General features: G+C 40.4%; 1 pseudogene; it reads left to right on the forward strand.

The window, feature by feature from the left end:
- Positions 1-22,992: 22,992 nt before the first annotated feature.
- On the forward strand, positions 22,993-24,061 carry LOC128579014 (ferritin heavy chain-like; annotated as a pseudogene).
- The last annotated feature ends 320 nt before the right edge of the window (positions 24,062-24,381 follow it).

Genomic DNA, 24,381 nt, shown 5'->3' on the forward strand with positions numbered 1-24,381 from the left:
TTTCCTTGAAACACTGTTTTCCATCCCTTCACCCTGAGTGTTGATTTGGCTTTCAGGTCAAGGTGTACCTCCTACAGACAGAATATGGATGGCTTTTTTTTTTTTTTTGGTATGTGTGTGTGTTTACTTTTTTTTTTTATTTTGAGACATAGTCTTACTATGGCCCCCTCAGTAGTGTGCCGTGTGTCATAGCTCACAGTTACTTCGATGCTTGGGCTAAGCAATTACATTATTTCAATCTCCCATGTAGCTTGTATTATAGGCAGCCACCACAATAGCTGGCTTTTTTTGGTTGTAGTTGTCATGGTTGTTTGTCAGTCCTGGGCTGAATTGGAACCTGCCAGTTTTGGTGTATGAATCTGGCAACCTAGCTGCTGAGCTAAAGGTGCTGAGCTTGCTTAGTGATTTTTTTATCCAGTTAACCAGCCTTTGCCTCCTCATTGGGGAATTCAATCCATTGATATTTATTGAGAGTTTCAAGAAGTGTGGTGGAATTCTATTCATGTTATTAAGAGATAGTTTGTTGTGTGCTTTTTATCCTTTTTGCCACTGTGAAAGCTAAGTTCTGGCCTTTCGCTTCTTGTCAACCATGGTGGTGTTCCATTGTGGTGTTCAGAATTGACAATAGGTCTAAGTATTTCCTCTGGAACTTCTCTTGTTATGGTGAATTTCCTGAGTGCTTGTATATCTGCAAAAAATTTGATTTCTCCATCAATTCTGAACCTATATTTAGCATAATACAGAATTATGGGATGAAAATTCTTTTGTTTATGGATGTTGAAATTGGATGACCATGCTCCTCTGCTTGGAAAGGTTCAGTTGAACAGTCTGCTATCATCTTAGTGGCTCTTCCCTTTTAGGTTATTTGGAATTTATTTTTAGCTCTTGTAGAATATTCTCCTTCATCTTGACTTCGGACAGTTTCATTACAATGTTCCTTCCAGAGGCTTTGTTGGAGTTAAGATGGCTTAGGTTTTGATATCCATCTGAAAGCAGTGTGTCTGGATTCTTAGTGTCTGTGTCTTATTTATGATAGACTCCAGTAGGACTTCCATACCATTGGGACACTCTTCTTCCCCATCAGAGCTACCTATTATTCATATATTTGAACATTTCATGGTAGCTCATAGTTCTCTCAGTGCCTGCTCTGCTATCTGACTCTGCAACTACCTGTATTAACTCAAAGACTTTATCCTCAAACTCTAATGTGCTTTCTTCTTGATGATCTAATCTAATCTTGATGATCTAATCTTTCTACAGATTCTTTACATTCCCTGATAGTCTCTGTCATTTCTTTAACCTCATCCATATCTTTTCTACATTCTACACATCTCTCATCTGACTTTTGGTTCTGACTTTCCATTTTCTCATCAAATGCATGTATTGTATTAATTATCCACATTTTAAACTACAGTTCCGTCAGATCCATTCATTCTTTTCAAGAGAAGATTTCTGTTAAAATTGTCTTGTGGTCCCTTGGAGGAATTGCACTATTTTGTTTCTTCATGGTTCCTAAATTATTCTATTGGTTCCTCCTCAAAAGTGCTTTCTTCATGTTCACTTTTTTTGTGCACCTATTTCCTTTTCATTTCCTCCTCTCCTCCAAGTTATTTTGCCTCAGAGTTTAGTTGATAAAGACACATTTTAGTATGGGGTTAGAAGGTAGAGAAGTGTTGGAGCAAGCAAGGAGAAGCAAGAAGAAATGAAACAAAAGGGAGGAAAAGAGAAGGAAAGAGTAATGGTAAAAAAACAAACAAACAAACAAAAAAATAAATAAACATTGGGGAGGGAGAATGACAAGAAAATTGAAGAACAGGAGATAAGGAAGAGGTGAAGGAAAGATGAGAGTGATAGACGAAATGTTATTTTTCAGCCCATTGCTAAAGTCATGTCTATAGCTCAAGGGGCTCCTCCTGAACACATTCAGACTCTTTCTCTGCCAAAATTGGGAAGAAAAGGAAAAGAGCAAACAAAAATCTCATGAAGGGAAACTGGGGTGGGGATAGAGAAAAAAAAAAAAAAGAAAGAAAAGAAAAGAAGTAGAAATTGAAAAGCTCTCCAGAGTGGTCTTCCTAATACTTTCTTCTTGGTGCCAATGGTATAGAATTCTCCTGGCCTACTTGAGCCACATTACTGCTATGGTCTACATGCCAGACCACAACTGTGTCACATCTGCCTTCAGGAAAGAAAGAGTGGAGGGAAAAGGACAAAGAAACAAGAAATAATATAAACATAAACATAAATGAATTAAAACAGGAGAAAATATTGCTAAAAAGCATAGACCCAGGAAAATTCATGTGCCATTCAATAAAATAAATGAGATGGCAGGAAAAGGAATAAAGAAAGAAAAAAGAAAGACAACAATACAGAAGAAAGAGCAAAAGAGGGGAGGGGAATATCTTGGCTGTTGCAGAAGTACATCATGTGGGAATGATAAGAAGAGCAGAAGAGTCCCTATCATCTGAGAGAATGTTGATGAGTGAAATAGGGAGGGAGAATAAATCAACTAAAATTTCTGCAACCAACAAAAAGAAAAAAGAAAAAAATATAAGGGCCCTTTCTCTTGTTGAATGTAAAAATGTGAATTAGGTAAAGAAACAACCAAACAACTTAGTAAAAAACAGAACACATCAAAATAAGATTTTTTAAAAAGCTGACATAGCCTACTATAAGCAATCTCAGAAACCAAAAGGTGAAAGAAAAAAGAGAGAATAAAAGTTAAACACGACTCTTACAAGATAAAACAGAATAAAAAAGAAAAAAATAGAGAAAGTTAAAAAAATTCTTATTTATTTTTTTATTCATTTTTTATTAAATCATAGCTGTGAACATTAGTATGATCATGAGGCACCATACACTTGGTTCAGAGACCCTTTGACACATTTTCATCACACTAGTTAACATAGCTTTCCTGGCATTTTCTTAGTTATTTTGCTAAGACCTTTACATTCCACATTTACTAAGATTCACATATACCCTTGTAAGATGCATTTAAGTATATAAAGATATAGAGAAAAAAGCAACAAAAAACTCCCAAATATTTCATCGTCTTTGGCTCTACTGTAAATAGAATAGTGTCCTTGATTGTTTTTTCAGCTTGGCTATTGTTGGTACATATAAAGGCTACCGATTTATGAGTGTTTATTTTGTAACCTGAGATATTGCTCTATTTCTTGATCACTTCTAAGAGTTTTTTAGTAGAATCCCTGGTATTTTCCACATATACAATCATATCATCTGTGAAGAGTGAAAGTTTGATCTCTTCTGTTCCTATATGGAAACCCTTGATCGCCTTTTCTTACCAAATTGCAATGGCTAAAACTTCCATTACAATGTTAAAGAGCAGTGGAGACAATGGGCAACCTTGCCTGGTTCCTGATCTGAGTGGAAATGGTTTCAATTTAATTCCATTCAAGATGATATTGGCTGTAGGTTTGTTATCAATGATCTCTATTATTTTAAGAGATGTCCCTTCTATACCCTTTTCTTAAGTGTTCTCATCAGAAAGTGAAGCTGGATATTATCAAAGGCTTTTTCTGCATCAGTTGAGAGAATCATATGAAACTCTAAGAAAAGAAATAGCTGAAGACGTAAAGTAATGGAAAAACATGTCTTGCTGATGTCTGGGAAAAAACAACATTGTCAAAATGTCTATACTACCCAAAGCAATATACAATTTTAATGCAATCCCTAGTAAACTCCATTGTCTGGGAGGCAGACAAGATGGTGAACTGAAGCCAGCTTTCAACAGAGGCTCCCATCCAGAAGGAGAGTTAAGGGACAGGAATTTAGTAAGTATAATGGTGGAATTGAGCCACACCAAGAGAGAAGGTTGAAGAACGCACATCAACACCGCTGAGGCAAGCTGTGATCACAAGGATGCAAACAAAAGGGACAAAATCCACCACCAAGCGGATGGGAATCCCCCTCCCCCATGAGACCTGCTCAAGAGCACCACAATTAAACAAACGGGCAGAAATTAAAGGCCCTCCCACTACACTCCACTGGAGAGACCTTCTAAAAACTGGACCTACCTCCCCTACTGGGGTGCCATGGCATTCTCCTGCCGAGCATAAAACTGAATAAAACTTTAAAAATTCTTTGCCGGCAACCCTGAATCCCCAACACTCCCCTCCCGCCCACTGCGGTCTGGAGGCCTGTCCCCCAGGAGTTCGGATTCTTGAGTGAATTCTCAAACGGAGTGGACAGTCCCCGAGTTGCAACTGGTCAGCATTGACTCTGAGGCACGTGAGTGAGGAGAGGGCACCGGGCTGAGGGGGAGTCATGCCTCGGTGGCAATTCCCTGTGGTGCAGTGCAGCAGCCCTCACCGTGCATCAATACGGCCATGCATAAAAATGAATGAAACACTATCTTCCCCCCCACTCTCACTCGGGGTCTGGGGGCCTTTCCCCCAGGAGTTCGGATCCTTGGGTGATTTCTCGAGGGGAGCGCACAGTGCCCGAGCCGCGATTGGTCAGCACTGACTCTGAGACATGCGAGCGAGAAGAGGGCACCAGGCTGAGGGGGAGTCACGCCTCGGTGGCACTTCCTTGCGGTGCGATGCAGCAGCCCTCCCCGGGCAACATTACGGCCAGCCGGGCAAAAAACTGAATAAAACTCTAGCTTCCCCACTGAGTGCCCCTACTCTCACTCAGGGTCTGGAGGCCTATCCCCCAGGAGTTCGGATCCTTGGGTGATTTCTCGAGGGGAGTGCACAATGCCCGAGCTGCGTCAAGTCAGCGCTGACTCTGAGACACATGAGCGAGAAGAGGGCACTCTGCTGAGGGGAAATCAAGCCTTGGTGGCACTTCCCTGTGGTGCGGTGCAGCAGCCCTCCCCAGAGGCAACAATTCGGCCGGGCATAAAACTGAATGAAACTCTAGCTTCCCCCTCACTCCCACTTGGGGTCTGGGGGCCTGTCCCCCAAGAGTTCGGATTCTTGGGGGATCTCTCGAGGGGTGTGGACCCAGCATAAACTGCGGCAGCTCAGTGCTAACTCTGGGGTGCGAGACAGAGGGGAAAAGGGTTGGCTGAGTGCCCACAGGAGAGCGGCAGTTGCCTGGAGGCAGAGGAGCAGCCGTTTTTTCTTTAACGGCAGAACAGCTCACTTCTGGATAGTCTGAGGTCCCACCCCCTGTCTCCCTGGGCAACCAGAGGAGGCCACCTGTGAGCGGGGGATTTCCTGACACTGCTCAGAAACCCGGCAAGCTTCCAGGGCGGGGTCAACCCAGAGAGGTGATAGGACGCAAACCTCCAGCAGCAAAGACATTTGAACTCAGAACAGTCCGTCTTCTGTAGGCGATTTCGGCAGGAACAGAGACAAAACCACGCAAAGTTGTCTGTTCTGTTCTATTAACAGCATCTATCAGGGATGGGGCTAAGCCTGAGTGAACACCTCCTTCCCATCACCTGCATCAAACACTCAAAGATGTCAGGCCCCATCTCCTCCTGCTAAATAGCGGCAATCTGCGGGGACCTGGCAGACTTCCTTGCGATTCAGGAAGGTGAAAACACCTGGAGTGCCTGTTCCCTGCAGGCAACTGGGTTAGCCATCTGCAGAGATACCAGTGACTGGATCCGACAGAGGGGAAAAGTGGGGAAGGAGACGTCAACATTCCCAGACTGCTCTGTTTCCTGGGTGGCTCCTCCTGACTCCACGCTGCACTGGGATGAGCCGTGTCAGAGGAGTCACCAGACCCCTGTGATCCAGTTCCCAGAGACCTGCTGAACTCTCCCACCCGAGACAGGTGCCGATTGAGACAGTTGATTTGGACTTTTTGAACTGGGCTAATAGACTGAGGACTTTTCAGGAGGTGCCATGAGTGTGCGGTTGTAGGAAGGTTTGATTCTACTTTTCCAACTGGGGCCAGAGGGGGGCAGGTGGGGTGACTTAATTGCTTATTTTTTTTAACAGCTGAGATTTCAAGCCAGGGTAGAAGTTGCAATAGGATTGAACAGAAACCAGCTGAAAACAAGACAGAACCACTTAGTTCCACCACACAAGACAGGGCCCCAGTTTCTCAGGCCACAACACTATATGGGCCCTTGATAAAGCCCCAGGGGAAAAATCAAAGGGAGTAAAATAACCATGGGGTGGAATCAGTGGAAAAACTCTGCTAACATGAATAACCAGAATAGATCAACCCCCCCAAGAAAAGATACGGCAGATGTGATTGAAGATCCAATTCATAAATAACTGGATGAGATGTCAGAAATCAAATTCAGAATTTGGATTGCAGACAAGATTAATAAATTGGAATTAGGAATTCGAGGAAAATTCAAAAGTTGTCTCAAGAATTTAAAGAATTTAAAGACAAAACCACCAAAGACTTAGACACACTGAAACAAGAATTTACAGCCCTCAAAGATATGAAAAATACAGTACAATCCCTCAGCAACAGAATGGAGCAAGCAGAAGAAAGGATTTCTGACATTGAAGATAAAGACTTCGAACGCTCCCAATCTCTCAAAGAGGAAGAAAAATGGAGAGCAAAAACGGATCACTCACTCAGAGAGCTCTCAGATAATTTGAAAAAAAGCAATATACGAATTATTGGGATTTCTGAGAATGATGAAGTAGCATCGAAGGGCACAGAGGCCCTTCTGCATGATAGTATGAAAGAAAATTTTCCAGACATGCCTAGAGAATCTGAAATTCAGATAGCAGACAGCTTCAGAACTCCAGCACGATTCACCCCAATAAGTCATCCGCCAGACATATCATAATTAACTTCACTAAAGTTAACATGAAAGAGAAGATTCTCAAAGCAGCCCGGCGAAAGAAAATTATTACGTACAAAGGTAAGAATATTAGAATAACTGCAGATCTCTCTGTGAAACTATTCAAGCCAGAAGAGAGTGGTCATCAACTTCTAATCCCCTAAAGCAAAATAACGTTCAACACAGGATCTTGTATCCAGCTAAACTGAGTTTCATCTATGATGGAGAAATTAAATACTTCAATGACATTCATATGTTGAAAAAATTTGCCATAAGTAAACCAGCTCTTCAGGATATTCTCAGACCTATCCTCCACAATGACCTACCCAATCCTACACCACAAAAGTAAACTCACTCAGAAACTTCGGATCAAACTCCAAATTCCACACTGGCGAAATGATTAAAAATGTCCATTGGACCTTTGAAAAACTCGATACCCAAAATTCCACCAGACTTATCAATACTCTCCATCAATGAGAATGGTTAAACTGTCCTCTAAAGAGGCATAGGTTAGCTGACGGGATAGAAAAACTCAAGCCAGATAAATGTTGCATACAAGAGTCACATCTTAACTTAAAAGACAAATAAAGACTCAGGGTGAAAGGATGGTCATCCATATTTCAGGCAAATGGTAATCAGAAAAAACCAGGTGTTGCAATTTCATTTCCAGATACAGTAGGCTTTAAACCATCAAAAGTAAGGAAGGACAAGAAGGGACACTTCATATTTGTTAAGGGTAATACTCAACATGATGAGATCTCAATTATTAAGATCTATGCACCCAACCAGAATGCACCTCAATGTATAAGAGAAACTCTAACAGACATGAGTAACTTGATTTCCTCCAGCTCCATAATCGTCGGAGATTTCAACACTCCTTTGGCAGTGTTGGATCGATCCTCCAGCAAGAAGCTGAGCAAAGAAATCTTAGATTTAAACCTAACCATCCAATATTTAGATTTAGCAGACATCTACAGAACATTTCATCCCAACAGAACTGAATACACATACTTCTCATCAGCCCACGGAACTTATTCCAAAATTGACCACATTTTAGGTCACAATCTAACCTCAGTAAATTTAAAGGAATAGAAATTATTCCATGCATCTTCTCGGACCATCATGGAATAAAACTTGAATTGAGTAACAACAGGAATCTGCATACTCATGTAAAAACATGGAAGTTAAATAACCTTATGCTGAATGATAGCTGGGTCAGAGATGAGATTAAAAAAGAAATCGCCAATTTTTTGGAACAAAACGACAATGAAGACACAAACTATCAGAACATGTGGGACACCGCAAAGGCAGTTCTAAGAGGGAAATTTATAGCACTGCAAGCCTTCCTCAAGAGAACGGAAAGAGAGGAAGTTAACAACTTAATGGGACATGTCAAGCAACTGGAAAAGGAAGAACATTCCAACCCCAAACCCAGTAGAAGAAAAGAAATAACCAAAATTAGAGCAGAATTAAATGAAATTGAAACAAACAAATAATACACCAGATCAATAAATCAAAAAGCTGGTTTCATGAAAAGGTCTATAAAATAGATAAACCTCTGTCCAACCTAATCAGAAAAAAAAAGAGTAAAATCTCTAATTTCATCAATCAGAAACAACAAAGACGAAATAACAACAGACTCATCAGAAATCCAAAAAATCCTTAATGAATATTACAAGAAACTTTATTCTCAGAAATATGAAAATCTGAAGGAAATTGACTGATACTTGGAAGCATGCCACCTTCCAAGACTTAACCAGAATCACGTGGAAATATTGAACAGACCCATATCAAGTTCAGAAATAGCATCAACTATACAAAAATCTCCCTAAAAAGAAAAGCCCGGGACCAGATGGTTTCACGTCAGAATTCTACCAAACCATTAAAGAGGAATTAGTACCTATATTATTCAACCTGTTCCAAAATGTAGAAAAAGAAGGAAGACAACCCAACACGTTCTATGAAGCAAACATCACCCTGATCCCAAAGCCAGGAAAAGACCAACAAGAAAAGAAAATTATAGACCAATATCACTAATGAATATAGATGCAAAAATATTCAACAAGATCCTAACAGCAGAATCCAGCAACACATCAAACAAATTATACATCATGACCAAGTTGGTTTTATCCCAGGGTCTCAAGGCTGGTTCAATATACGTAAATCTATAAATGTAATTCAGCACATAAACAAATTAAAAAACAAAGACCATATGATTCTCTCAATCGATGCAGAAAAAGCTTTTGATAATATCCAGCATCCCTTCATGATCAGAACACTCAAGAAAATTGGTCTAGAAGGGACATTTCTTAAACTGATAGAGGCTATCTACAACAAACCCACAGCCACTATCATATTGAATGGAGTTAAATTGGAATCATTTCTGCTCAGATCAGGAACCAGACAAGGCTGCCCATTGTCTCCATTGCTTTTCAACATTGTAATGGAAGTTTTAGCCACCGCAATTAGGGAAGAAAAGGCGATCAAGGGTATCCATATAGGGTCAGAAGAGATCAAACTTTCGCTCTTAGCAGATGATATGATTGTGTATCTGCAAAACACTAGGGACTCTACTACAAAACTCCTAGAAGTGATAAAGGAATACAGCAGCGTCTCAGGTTATAAAATCAACATCGGTAGCCTTTATATACACCAACAACAGTCAAGTTGAAAAAGCAGTTAATGACTCTGTCCCATTCACAGTAGTGCCAAAGAGGATGAAATATTTGGGAATTTACCTAACAAAAGACGTGAAAGATCTCTATAAAGAGAACTATGAAACTCTAAGAAAAGAAATAGCTGAAAAGGTTAACAAATGGAAAAACATACCATGCTCATGGTTGGGAAGAATCAACATTATCAAAATGTCCATACTACCCAAAGCAATATATAATTTCAACACACTCCCTATTAAAGCTCCACTGTCATATTTTAAAGATCTTGAAAAAACAATACTTTGTTTTATATGGAATCAGAAAAAAACTCGAATAGCCAAGACATTACTCAGAAATAAAAACAAAACAGGAGGAATGAGACTACCAGACCTCAGACTTTACTCCAAATCGATAGTGATCAAAACAGCATGGTATTGGCACAAAAACAGAGAAGTAGACATCTGGAATAGAATAGAGAACCAAGAAATTAATCCAGCTACTTACCGCTATTTGATTTTTGATAAGCCATTTAAAAACATTTAGTGGGGAAAAGATTCCCTATTTAACAAATGGTGCTGCGTGAACTGGCTGACAACCTGCAGGAGACTGAAATTGGACCCACACCTTTCACCATTAACTAAGATAGACTCTCATTGGATTAAAGATTTAAACTTAAGACATGAAACTATAAAAATACTAGAGGAAAATGCAGGGAAAACCCTTGAAGAAATTGGTCTGGTTGATTATTTCATGAGGAGAACCCCCCGGGCAATTGAAGCAGCTTCAAAAATACACTACTGGGACTTGATCAAACTAAAAAGCTTCTGCACAGTTAAGAACACTGTAAGTAAAGCAAACAAACAGCCCTCAGAATGGGAAAAGATATTTGCAGAGTATATCTCTGACAAAGGTTTAATAACCAGAATCCACAGAGAACTCAAACGCATCAGCAAGAAAAAAACAAGGGATCCCATCGCTGGCTGGGCAAGGGATTTGAAGAGAAACTTCTCTGAAGAAGACAGGTGCAGGGCCTTCTGACATATGAAAAAATGCTCATCATCTTCAATCATCAGAGAAATGCAAATCAAAACTACTTTGAGATATCATCTAACTCCAGTGAGACTAGCCTATATCACAAAATCTCAATACCAGAGATGTTGGCGTGGATGTGGAGAAAAGGGAACACTTCTGCACTGCTGGTGGGAATGCAAATTAATACATTCCTTTTGGAAAGATATATGGAGAACACTCAGAGATCTAAAAATAGATCTGCCATTCAATCCTGTAATCCCTCTGCTGGGCATATACCCAGAAGACCAAAAATCACAACATAACAAAGATATTTGTACCAGAATGTTTAGTGCAGCCCAATTCATAATTGCTAAGTCATGGAAAAAGCCCAAGTGCCCATCGATGCACGAATGGATTAATAAATTGTGGTATATGTACACCATGAAATACTATGCAGCCTTAAAGAAAGATGGAGACTTTACCTCTTTCATGTTTACATGGATGGAGGTGGAACATATTCTTCTTAGTAAAGTATCTCAAGAATAAAAGAAAAAGTACCCAATGTACTCAACCCTACTATGAAACTAATTTGGGTCTTTCACATGAAAGCTATAACCCAGTTACAACTATCAATAGGGGGAAGTGGGAAAGGGAGACGGGGTGGTGAGTGAGTAGAAGGAGGGGGATTGGTGGGATCACACCTGTGGTGCATCTTCCAGGGTTATTTGCGAAACTTGGTAAATGTAGAATGTAAATGTTTTGGCACAGTAACTGAGAAAACGCCGGAAAGGCTATGTTAACCATTGTGATAAAAATGTGTCAAATGGTCTATGAAGCGAGTGTATGATCCCCATGATCATATCAATGTATACAGTTATGATTTAATAAAAAAAATAAATAAATAAAACTCCATTGTCATACCAAGAAATGAACCCATCTACTTAGCATTATTTGATCTTTGACAAGCCAATTAAAAACATTTAATGGAGAAAAGATTCCCTATTTACCAAATGGTGCTGGGTGAACTGGCTGGCAACCTGTAGAAAGGTGGATCCACAGCTTTCATCATTCACTAAGATAGACTCTCACTGGATTAAATATTTAACCTTAAGACATGAAACTATAAAAATATTAGAAGAAAGCGCAGTGAAAACTCTTGAAGGAATCGGCTTCGGCAAATATTTTATGAGGAGGACCCCCTGAGCATTTGAAGCAGGATCAAAAATACACTACTGGGACATGATCAAACTAAAAAGCTTCTGCACAGCCAAGAATACAGTAAATACAGCAAGCAGATAGCCCTCAGAATGGGAGAAGATATTTGCAGGTTATGTCTCTGACAAAGGTTTAATAACCAGAATCCACAAAGAACTCAAACATATACGCAAGGAAAGCACAAGTGATCCCATCTCAGGCTGGGCAAAGGAATTGAAGAGAAACTTCTTTGAAGAAGACAGTTGCATAGCCTACAGACACATGAAAAAATGCTCATCATCCTTAATCATCAGAGAAATGCAAATCAAAGCTACTTTGAGATATCATCTAAATCCAGTAAGATTAGCCCCCATCACAGAATCACCAAACCATAGATGATGGCGTGGATGTGGAGAAAAGAGAACACTTCTACATTGCTAATGAAAATGCAAATTAATATGTGCCTTTTGGAAAGATGTTTGGAGAATTCTTAGAGATCTAAAAATAGACCTGCCATTCGATCCTATAATTGCTCTAGTAGGTTTATATCCAGAAGACCAAAAATCACATTATAACAAAGATATTTGCATCAGAATGTTTATTGCAGCCCAATTCATAATTGCTAAGTCATGGAAAAAGTCCAAGTGCCCATAGACTCAAGAATGGATTAATAAATTGTGGTGTATGTACACTATGAAATATTTTGCAGCCTTAAAGAGAGATGGAGACTATATTCCTTTCATGTCTACATGGATGGGGCTGGAAAATACTCTTCTTAGCAAGGTATCTCAAGAATAAAAGAAAAAGTACTCAATGTACTCAGCCCTTATATGAAACTAATTTATAACTCAATCTTAACACAAGAACATGGGGACAGGGGTAAGGAAGGGGAGGGGAGAAGGGAGTATGGGTTGAGGGAGAGTAATTAGTGGGTCCATACCTACCCAGCACCTTAGAAGGGTACAGGTGAAATTTACTAAGTGTAGAATATAAAAGTCTGAACACAATAACTAAGAAAATGCCATGAAGGCTACGTTAACCAGTTCAATGAAATTATTTAAAACTGTATATAAAACCTGCACATTGTACCTCATGATTGCATTATTGTACACAGCTATGATTTAATGAAAAAATTACAAATATATATATTTATATATATAAAAACTTTGTTGCTTTTTCCTTTTTTTCTCTTATATAAATTTTTTGTTGCTTTCTTTTTTCTTTTTTTGGCTTTTTTTCTCTTTCTTCTTTCTTGTAGGAGTCGTGGTTAATTTTTTATAGTTATATATATATTATATATGTAAATATGCATATACATATACTGAATCCTGATTCAGTAGGAATATATTTATGTTGCAATATATATAGTTTTGACACCCAGTGACCCTGTGAATTCGGTGATGAAAAGCGCAGCCTTTAATCTCTGCCTGGTTCCAAGGCTTATGCTTATTTTCCAGCTAAATTGATCTTGATGATTGCCTGATTACCCGCTTGGCACTCATTCCTGCCCATGTGTGATTCCACAGTTCTCAAAAAATCTTCAGAGGCAGATCTCACAGATTCCCACTATAACGGTTCACGTGGAGTGCCGGAGATCCTGGGCCTGTGCCATAAATGGTTCTCTGCAGGCGGAGCTCAGACCTCAGTGCCTTAGGCCCGCAGAAACAGACCTGCTTACACAACTGTCTGGCAAATTTTATGACAACAGTGGACTCCTGTCTAGGAACTTTCCCCATATGGATGTCTCACCTGCTGACAAACTGGGACACAGCCTCCAGACAGCACCCAACTGTAGCCACTAAATTCTGCTGGGGAGTGCACACTTCACCAATCTTTCCACTCAAAGCCTCGCTTACCCCAAACATGAAAAACTGCAAGAGGCTTCTTCTGGGACCTCTGTGTGTCTGTGGGGGGGATGGCTCTGGCCTCTACCGTGGCCATGGCAGGCTTGAAGGAACTTGCCTGGCAGTTGCCACAGCTCCAGTTTTCTCTACAAGTCTAGTAATCCAGTCATTTCAATGCATACCCCAAAGTATCACTCCATGGCAATATGCCAGGCCAGGTATGATCTAGCCCACTTGCTCTCAACTGTTGTTCCGGGGGAGCTCAGCTAATTGTCTTTCCCATCCACCATCATGCTCCACCCCCTGTTTATCCTTATCTGAAATAATAATAATCAGCACAAACGATGACCAACAGTCAGGATTACAATGATCCAAAACAACATTCCAATTCAAAGGTTAATCTCCTAAATCAATTGTCCCTAGCCACTCAAAATATACATTTTTTTTAATGTTAAAGCTGAATTTGTAAAACAGCAAGAACAGGAGGCATGAGGTGAAGATCATATAGGACCTAAACTGACCAGTCCAGCTGTGTCCTCTTGGCCCTAGATGGAATGACTCTACCTTGTTCTTCTTACATGTGCTTTCAGCAGGAGTTAGGGAAAAGGAATGTTTGAATTGATTTAAGAGTCTATTAATCAGGGACCAGTTGCAGGACATATGCCCAGACTTAAGTAGTTAGCTGTGTACATGAAAGATCTCCCAGGTAAGTCTTGAATAGACTTAGACCTATTAATGAGTCAGAAAGTCATCTCTAAGAAGGCAGGGGGACATGATGAAGGATGTCTGATCTCTTTTCTCATGGCTACAACTCAGTTTTAGGGGATCCCCTTCGCCAAGGAGGAGGGGGTCCAGTCAGTCAGCTGCTTGAGGGGGATCCTTAAGATTTTATTTTAGTTCACACTAGGCAGTCTTTGAACACTGAGACTTTATTTGGCTTATGGTTCTGGAGACTGGGCAGTCCAAGAGTTTGCTGCTGGCAGGAGGAAGTGGTCTTCTTGCTGTTTGTTCCCCTGGAAGAATGGTGAAAGGCAAACCCAGCATGTGAGACAGAGACAAAATTGGAACCAAACTTATGCTGTTATCAGGAGCCCACTCCCTTGATAACTAATCCACTTCCATAATTAAGGCTTTAGCCTATTCATGGGGGCAGAACATAATCACGTTTTCAGGGTCTCCCTCTTTATATAGACACAGTAGCCATTAGATTTCAATGAGTTTTGGAGAGGGCATTCAAATCATTGTACATGGAACCAATTCCATGAAGATTGAACTCTGATCTATTTTCCCACTTTTCCAAATTCCTTTATAAGAGGACTGGTGAGTCTCAACTGCAAATAACATCTCATTGAATGCATTTGTATTAACCCACTATAATGTGGCTTATTTTCCATCTTGAAGCTAGTGTAGTTCACCTCCTTTCTTCTGATTACAGGTCTTTAGACAAAGCTTTCCTCTCTCAACCAATTGCCAATTAAAGAACCCCTGTAACCCACCTATGACTTGTAAGCCCCAGTTTCAAGATTCCCTGCCTTTTGGAGCTAATACAAGGTATTCTTTCCATGTATAGATTCATGGGTTTGTTACTGGGTAAAGAGGCTCTGGTCACCTGTTATTGTCAGCCAATTTGCAGAGACAGGGATAGATCCACCAAACTTTAATTTTCAGAAGGCTGGCAATTCTGGACAATAGTGAGAGCAGACTCTCCAAGACTGTTGTTTTTCTATCTCCAAAATGACATTTTTATTCAAAAGGATTCAAATCAAACACCATATTTGAAACCCGTATTTTAAATAATAATCAACACAACTCGGTAAAAATCTATTACAACACTTTCAATTGGAAAGTCAGTTTTATTATTTTTTTAAACAGTAATTTATGTATTAATTTTTATTTTTATTTATTTATTTATTTATTTATTGTTGGGGATTCATTGAGGGTACAATAAGCCAGGTTCCACTGATTACTTATTTCCTTTTTTTATTTTTGAGACAGAGTCTCATTTAGTCTCCCTCAGTAGAGTGCTCTGCCATCATAGGTCATAGCAACTTCAAACTCTTCAGCACAAGTAATCCTCTTCTCACAGACTTCCTAGTGGTTGGAACTATAGGCACCCTCTATAATTGCTGGGTAGTTTTTTTTTTTTTTTTTTTTTTTTGTAGAGATGGGGTTTCACTCTTGCTCATGCTGGTCTTGAACTCCTGAACTCAAGCTATTCACCCTCCTCAGCTTCCCTGAGTGCTGGGATTAAAGGCATGAGCCAACATGCCTGGCTTAGAAACCTTGAACATTTGCCTCAGCCTCACAGGTAGATCAGGCTACAGTTCCCCACCACAACAACTGGCTATTTTTAGAGATAGGGTCTTGCTCTTGCTCAGGCTGGTCTTGAACTGCTGAGCTCAAGAAATCCTGTGGTATTGGCCTCCAGAATGTTGGAATTACAGGCATGCAAATTCCATTTCCTAAACTGTGCATGGTGGTTCATTGGAATTCTAGCACTTTGGGAGGCAGAAGAGGGTGGATTGCCTAAGCTCACCTGTTCCAGACCAGATCATCTGTTTCATGTCCACCCTAGCCTGAGAAACTCCATCTTATTGTCAACTTCGTGTACTTTAAGTTTCACCTATAACTCCTGTCTCCATGGATGCATAAAACCAAACTGTAGGCTAGGTGTGGTGGCTCTGACCTGTAATCCCAGGATTTTAGGGGGCAAATGCAGAAGTTTTCTTGAGCCTAGGAGCTCAAGACCAGCCTGAGCAACATAGTGAGACAGTGTTTTCACAAAATATTTAAAAATTAGAGGGTATGGTGTGGGACACTTGTGGTATTAGCTGCTAGAGAAGCTGAGACAGGATGATCACTAGAACCCAGGAGTTAGAGACTGAAGTGAGCTATCATAACACCACTGAACTCTAGCCCAGGAGACACGTGAGACTCTGGCTCAAAAACCAAACAAACCAACAAACAACAATAACAAAACAAACTAAAGTAAAACATCCAAACCTATAAACTGAGCACCTGGGGCATATTTTCTCAAGACCTCTTGAGATCACGTTCCCTTGGCTGCAGTCACACATATTAGGATCCAAATAAACCTCCTCAAATCATCTTTACAGAAAATGAGGTTTTCTGTTGATATCTACTTCCAAACTATCTATATTCAAAGCTTCTATACACCTTGTTCCAGCTTCAGGTCCAACTCTCCTTCTCCGCTCCTGTCTAGTTGCAAGGACGATAAAGGCAAGTTCACTAGATGCCAATTCTTTTCTCAGCTAGAAGCCAAGATTATCTTGACTTCAGTTATCATTTGCTCCTGCAATAATCAATGACCAATAGAAAAGGACAATAATGTCTGAAGGTGCAGAGAGACCAATGAAAGAGTTGCAATCAATTTCAAATGGCACAAAATAAATGGGGTATTTATACCTCTACATTGCCTTTGTGTCTTGTCTCTCTCACCTCTTCTCATTTATGGCAGAGACACCCTTCCAAGCTTCTTTGGAAATACTCTAAGCTTTCTCTTTGCTATTAAATAACATTTCTCTTTCTTAAGAGTATATCTATAAGTTGCTCATGTGCTCTTCAGTTATGGCCTGATTCAAGTTTCTGAGCATTAGTTGTTCCCATGGTCCCAGTTTATAATCTGCATATAAATTTGGATTTCTCAAACTCAAGACACAGTGTATGAAGATCACTTCTCTGGGCTCTGGGCATCCCCTGAAACTTCCCCATTATCTCTAGCCCTCTGGGGAACAAATTGCAGTCTGTGGGTTCACCCAGGCTTTCAAAGACTTCCTGAAATACACCTGCTTACCTTTAGTGCTCCCAGAAACTGATACCAACATGTATCCCATCATGTTTTCAAGACAGTTATTTACAAACTTTGTCATATAAGGTCAGGGCAAAGGGGCCTCTGCTTCAAGGTCAAGTAAAATCCTTTTGTGATGAAAAATTTGTTTTCCCATCAAAGTCAGGGTATTTCCCAAAAGTTTAAATCATTGCTGGCATCTTGAAATAGATGGCGCTTTGTCAGTATTTCATCCAGTTCAAGAGGGTATGCTGGAGCTCTCTAACCATTGAACTCAATTTTATTTTATTTATTTATTTTTTGAGACAGAGTCTCACTATATCACCCTTGGTAGAGTGCCAAGGCATCACAGCTCACAGCAACCTCAAACGCTTGGGCTTAAGCGATTCTCTTGGCTCAGCCTCCTGAGTAGCTGGGACTACAGATGCCTGCCACAATGCCAATCTATTTCTTGGTTGCAGTTGTCATTGTTGTTTAGCAGGCCTGAGCCAGGCTCCAACCCACCACCTTCTGTTATTTGGCTGGCCCCCTACTCACTGACCGATGGGCGCCAAGCCTGAACTCAATTTTAAATAAGCTAGAAGCAATATGCAATTTGACCACTGGATGGCAGGACATCTTCAACATGAGTGTAACATGAAGCTGACTCAGAAAAACCCTGAGTGCTCATAAGGGTCAAGTTTCAAAGTAGAAGAACTCCACCAGGTTCAGTGGAAAGAGTTCTTCAGGTATAAATCTTCACAAGTTGATCTTTACTCTTGATAATGACGTTAGCAAATATAATTGTGATCATATGGATTCTTTGCATAGTGGTATATCTGTTCTTGTTATCACCTCTTCCCACAATTAAGAACTCTGTTAAAGAAAGCCATTTTAACCAGGTAAGAAAATCTGAGACTTTTGATGGAAATACAGGGCAAATACAGAGATTCCACTTTTGTCCAAAAATATTCTTTAGAGTTAGTCACTAGGAATCTTCAGCAAGTTTCCTGAGCATGGGTCTTTTTGAACACAAATAACTGATCTAAATTTCATTTAGAGAAATTATTCACAGGCCTTTAAAATAATGAATTTAATGCTAAGTGCACTGAACTCTTACCAATGGCGAAGTGTGTGTATTTCAAAATTACTTTCCTCTTTTGAGAAGATGAGAGATGAGGGAATGGACTAAAAGAAATGTAGAGAAGAGGATAGCAGTTATGCACCTGTAGGGGTGAAAATTTGAGTCAATTTGCTCATTCTCATTTTTCTTCATGCAAAATATTGGGAAATAGTCAAACAACACAAGAGGCATCCCTATTATGAAACAATGGGACTTACTGTTTTAAGGAACCATCTAGTACCTACAGGAAAGGACACTAGAACAGTCTTATTATGGCCAAGTGTGGTGCCTCACACCTGTAGTAAGGCTCACACCTTTCACTTTGGAAATCTGAGGCAGGGAGGATGATTCGAGCTCAGGAGTTAGAGGCCAACCTGGGAAGCACTATACCAAGACCCTGTCTCTACAAAAATAAATAAATAATAAATAAATAAATAAATAAATAAATAAATAAATAAATAAATAAATAAATAAATAAATAAAATATTAGCTAGATATAGTGGGATGCTTGTGTAGTTTTAGAGACTTGGGAAGTTGAGGGAGGAGAAACCTTTGAGCACAGGCGTTCCAGGATGCAATGAGATGTGATTGTGCCACTGAACTCCAGGCTGGGTGATAGAGAAGACCTTGTTTCTGAAACAATAATAACAAATAAGTTTTTTTTTTTTTTTTGTATGTGTAACAGAGTCTCACTTTGTTGCCCTCCGTAGAGTGTCGTGGTGTTCATAGCTCACAACTACCTCAAACTCATGGGCTCAAGTGGTTCTCTTGCCTGTGCTTCCCAAGTAGCTGGGACTACAGGCACCCACCCCAACACCTGGATATTTTTAAAAATGAGGTGTCACTCTGGCTTAGGCTGGTTTTGAACCCCTGTGAGCTCAGGCTATCCACTCACTATGGCCTCCCACGTGAAGAAGTAAATAGAATAAAAGTAAAAAGTAAAAGTAGAAAGGATTTATTTTATGTTTGGGGTTTGTATTAAATTGTTTTAGAGAAGATATGAGTAATTAGTATTTTGCTTTGGAGCAGATGCTGTGAGGGATTGAGGATAATTCTAGGACTGGGAATCTTAAGAAGTCTATTTGATAGGAGGCAAGAATTCAGAGTGTGGCTAGAGCTGTAACTGGTTAAAAAATCAAAATGCCATAGCTCTAACTAATTCATATTAGTTAGGATAGGGGAATGTTTTTCATGTTGGTACCTTACGCAAAGTTTATGTTTAGTCTATGTTAAGGAGAGCACATGTAGTAGAATAAGGTGGAGTCAGTCATGCTAGGGCCAACATGACACAGCTGGCCTGGTCAGATTTGGTTCTACATGACCTTAACGTCTTCTTTTCCATCCTTGTTGTTTTGTAAATTCAGGTTTAAACTAAAACATATGTTAAGTAGTTTGGGGCTTTTGATTTAAGAGATTAATTTTGTATTAGAAATGTTGTTTTCAGTCATAGTTTATGTCAATTATTGTATATTATGAGTCATGATTATCTTTGTTTAAAATAAGGGACTGGCTGGGCTCCCATAGCTAATGAGTTAGGGTGCCATGCACATGCTCCGGGGCTGGTGGGTTCAAACTAGGTCCTGCTAAACAAACAAAGAACAACAACAACAAAAATAGCCAAATGTTCCGGTGAGTGCCTGTAGTCCCAGCTACTGGGAAGGCTGAGGCAAGAGAATCTCTTGAGCTCAAGAGTTTGACGATTCTGTGAGCTTTGAGACCATGGCACTCTACCCAGGGTGACGAAGTGAGACTCTGTCCCAATAAAAATAAATACTAAAATGAAAAAATATAAAATAAGTGATACTTACTGTTTAAAATGAGGGCTAACATGGTTCTTGCTTTGAACTTTTATGTAGAAAACTGTAGTTTTAGAAACGGGAGGCCAGACAGTCTTGAAGAGGCTACTTTCACTCTTCTCCAGAATTTCTGGCCTTCTCATAGTAAAGCTCATTGGACGTAATCCCTGTCTCTGTACTTGGCAGACAGTGACAGGCAGATAGACCCTCTTCATCTGCCATTAAAGTAGGATTTTGGTGTGGTTTTGTTTTTGCCACTGTCCATCACAGCCTTGTCTGGTGTTGCTGTTCTGTGAGGTTGTTTATGTTCAGCAGCAGATCACCATGGCCCAACTCTGAGTGCCAGGCCAGCTCCTCACAACACCAAGATCTGGCTGACAGTACCAGGCTAGCTCTTGGATGTAAGGGATTTCCTGACATCCCCTCTTCCTAGCACTTCTTCTGGCCAAGGCCAGATGAAGTCAGCCTGAAGAATGTTCAACCATAATATCCAGGTTTTCACCATAGCCAAGATTTTGCTTTAGAAACTACTTGAAGACAATGTATTCCTAATTTGGAGTTTCATTAATTTCTCTTGCTCCTTTTGCTACAGGGGAAATGATTGAAATCCTCTGATTTGACAATGGTTGTAGAAAGGCATTAAAGTCAAATGGGGTCCAGGACATGCCAACCAAAAATATGTAAGAGGCTAGATTATGCCACCCCAAATTATGCCTGTGTTTGGCATTAAGATTATTTTTAGCACCACAGGTGTGATCCCACCAATTCCCCTCCCTCTACCCACCCCCCCCTTTTCCCCTTCCCCCTATTGTTAAGTTGTAGCTGGGTTATAGCTTTCATGTGAGAGTCCCAAATTAGTTTCATAGTAGGGCTGTGTACATTGGGTATTTTTTCTTCCATTCTTGGGATACTTTACTGAGAAGAATATGTTGCAGCTCCATCATATTACAGGGGTATTTGCGAAACTTGGTAAATGTAGAATGTAAATGTTTTGGCACAGTAACTGAGATAACGCCGGAAAGGCTATGTTAACCACTGTGATAAAAATGTGTCAAATGGTTTATGAAGTGAGTGTATGATGCCCCGTAATCATATCATTGTATACAGTTATGATCTAATAAAAAAATTTAAAAAATTAAAAAAAAAGATTATTTTTAGCTAATTATTTTCAAGAAAAATAGGCCCAAGAAAAACTCTAAAAATATTTACATCTGTGAAAGAAATCTCCATTTGTTAAAGGTTTGTCTGGCTCTGCGTCAAGATGAGAAAATGGCTCTAAATTACTGGAGACTCTTATCAATAGAGAAGGCAGGTATTTAAATCTGTATAACGCACTGTTTGTATTTTCTTAATTTCATCTGAGTTTATTTGTTTTTTAGTTTGTAGGTGCTGCGAGGAGTGTTTGCTGTAGCATAAATTACACCTTAGCAAGTTAAGAGGCAATCAAGGACTATGTAATTGCCCATAACAATCATCGCTAATGACTTGAGAGTACTTTGTTTGCCTTTCAGAGTTGATGTTGTGCTCCTTAATTTTTGTGAGGGTCTGAGGTAAGTTTTGGTCCCTGTTGCTCTTAATGAGGGAATTGCAATTCACATAGTGTGCATAAAAAGGGAGTCAGTTTTGCCTTCTCGGAGTTTGTTTTTTAAAGAAGCTTGAGTGTACTGCATTTTGGAGGTTTCTGGGTAGGATTTTTTCCCCCAGGGAAATATGAACATAATCCACTAGAGGGATAATACTTTTAAATATCTGAAAGGGTCTCACAGTTACCCTAAATATACAAGATAATTTAGTTTGTGGCAGACCAGTGTAAGTGAGAACTCATGTAGTGAGAATGAGATGGAGTCCGTCAGGCTAGGCCTGACATGACATAGCTGGTCTGACTGGTTTAGGTCCTATGTGACCAAAGTAGTGTAGCTATTGATTTAGGAGATGAACTTTTCAATTGGAATGTTGTTGTATAAGTCGGTCATGGATTATGTCGATTATTATTTATTATCGGTCATGGGTTGTGGCAATAGCTGTTGTTGAAGATGAATGTTATTTACTGTTATTTAAGATAAAGACGAGTAGGGCTCTTCCTTTTAACTTTATGTATGAAACTGTGTTTTTAGAAATTGAAGAACAGGGCGGTGCCTGTGGCTCAGTGAGTAGGGCGCCGGCCCCATATGCCGAGGGTGGCAGGTTCAAACCCAGCCCCGGCCAAACTGCAACAAAAAAATAGCCGGGCGTTGTGGCGGGCGCCTGTAGTCCCAGCTACTCGGGAGGCTGAGGCAAGAGAATCGCATAAGCCCAAGAGTTAGAGGTTGCTGTGAGCCGTGTAACACCACGGCACTCTACCGAGGGCGGTACAGTGAGACTCTGTCTCTACAAAAAAAAAAAAATAAATAAATAAAGATAAAAAAAAAAAGAAAAAGAAATTGAAGAACAGAATAGTCTTGGATGCCTACTCTCTCTGTTCTCCAGAATTGCTGCTGTTCTGATTATAAAGCTTGCTAAACCTATCTCTGTCTCTACGTATTGGCTGACAGTGTACATATTGGCTGACAGTGACAGGCAGCTGGACTCTCTTCATCTGGTTACATAAAGTGTCTGCCCCCCATCCATGGACTAATGGGAGATTGGAGAAGAACTCCCCATTGGCAAAATTCTTCAAAGCCAAATCATCACAGTCAAAGTAGTAACACATGGACAGATAGAAATAAGAGGTGTAGAGCTCCAGGTTGAGCTGGAAATCTTTGTCAGTGGTATTACTACTACCAAGAGGTAGTACCCTAGTAGGGTGCAGAATGTATTGGTGTTGTCAGAATTTCTCCTCTTGAGAAAGGGTATAGAGAGAAATTCCTCTCCTCAGCTACTGGCATGACAACCGTGTCCCTCTTGCAGGTGCACCAGACCTACCACCAGGACACAGAGTTTGCCATCAATTGCCAGCTCAACCTGGAGCTCTACACCTCTTATGTCTACATGTCCATGTCTTACTACTTTGACTGTGATGATATGGCTTTGAAGAATTTTGCCACTGAGGAGTTTTTCTCCAGTCTCATGAGGAGCAGTGACAGGCAACTGGTACTCTCTTCATCTGGTTACATATGCATCAACCCAAAATCCATGGATGGTGGCAGTAACAATACCAAGTGGTAGTACCCGGGTAGGATTTAGGACGTGTTGGTGTGGTCAGAATCTCTCTCTATGCCAATTTTCTGGTCTCAGGGTTTGAAGAATGAAACCACGTAATGTTCTTCACCAAGAGTCACCATGGTGTCTGGCTTCAACAGTGTTTGGACAGAAGCTGGTGCTCATCCCCCACCCTGGCTGGCCACTGACGACAAGCCCTCAAACACCTCTTTACTGTGCCCTCCTACGGCCCGAAGGCCCCCTGGGGCCACCACTCAAACTCTTGCAGATGCCACCACCTCTCCACAGCAACTAGCAAGACAACCATGTCCCGCTTGCTGGTGCATCAGACCTACCACCAGGACTCAGAGGCTGCCATCAATTGCCAGCTCATCCTGGAGCTCTATCCTCTTATGTCTGCCTGTCCATGTCTTACTACTTTGACCATGATGATGTGACTATAAAGAATTTTGCCAAATACTTTCTTCTCCAATCTCATGAGGAGAGGGAACATGCTGAGAAACTGAGAATCCTTGCAACCAGACTGTGAGGACTGGGACAGTGGGCTGAATGCGATGGAGTGTGCGTTCCACTAGGGAAAATGGTGTAAATCAGTCACTACTGGAACTGCAGAAACTGGCCAATGACAAAAATGACCCCCACTGTGTGACTTCATTGAGACACATTTACTGAAATCCATTAAAGAACTGAGTGACCACATAAACAACCTGTGCAGGGTGGGAGCCTCAGATCTTGGATGTCTGAGTATCTCTTTGACCAGCATACCCTGGCAGAGAGTGATGATGAGATATAAGCCTTAGGTATACTTTCCCGCAGCCACGGGGTGACTTCCGTGGTCACCAAGGCACTGCATGCTTCTTGGGTTTTCCTTGACCTTTTCCATAAGTTGTATCAAAACATCCACTAACATTCTTTCATTTGTACCATTCCTTCAAATACAGACATTTGGAACCCCCATACCCTCCCCCCAAAAAAGAATGGAGCCACAGTCCAAGCGGATAAGCAACAGGATAGAATTTATTGTCAGGGAAAGACTGATAGAAAGAATGATAAGCAAAAGGGGAAACAGAACCTCTGTCAGCAGAGGGGGAGAAGCAAAGTGGGAAGCCCTAA

This window comes from Nycticebus coucang, chromosome Y, assembly GCF_027406575.1.
Source record: "Nycticebus coucang isolate mNycCou1 chromosome Y, mNycCou1.pri, whole genome shotgun sequence".
NCBI lineage: Eukaryota > Metazoa > Chordata > Mammalia > Primates > Lorisidae > Nycticebus > Nycticebus coucang.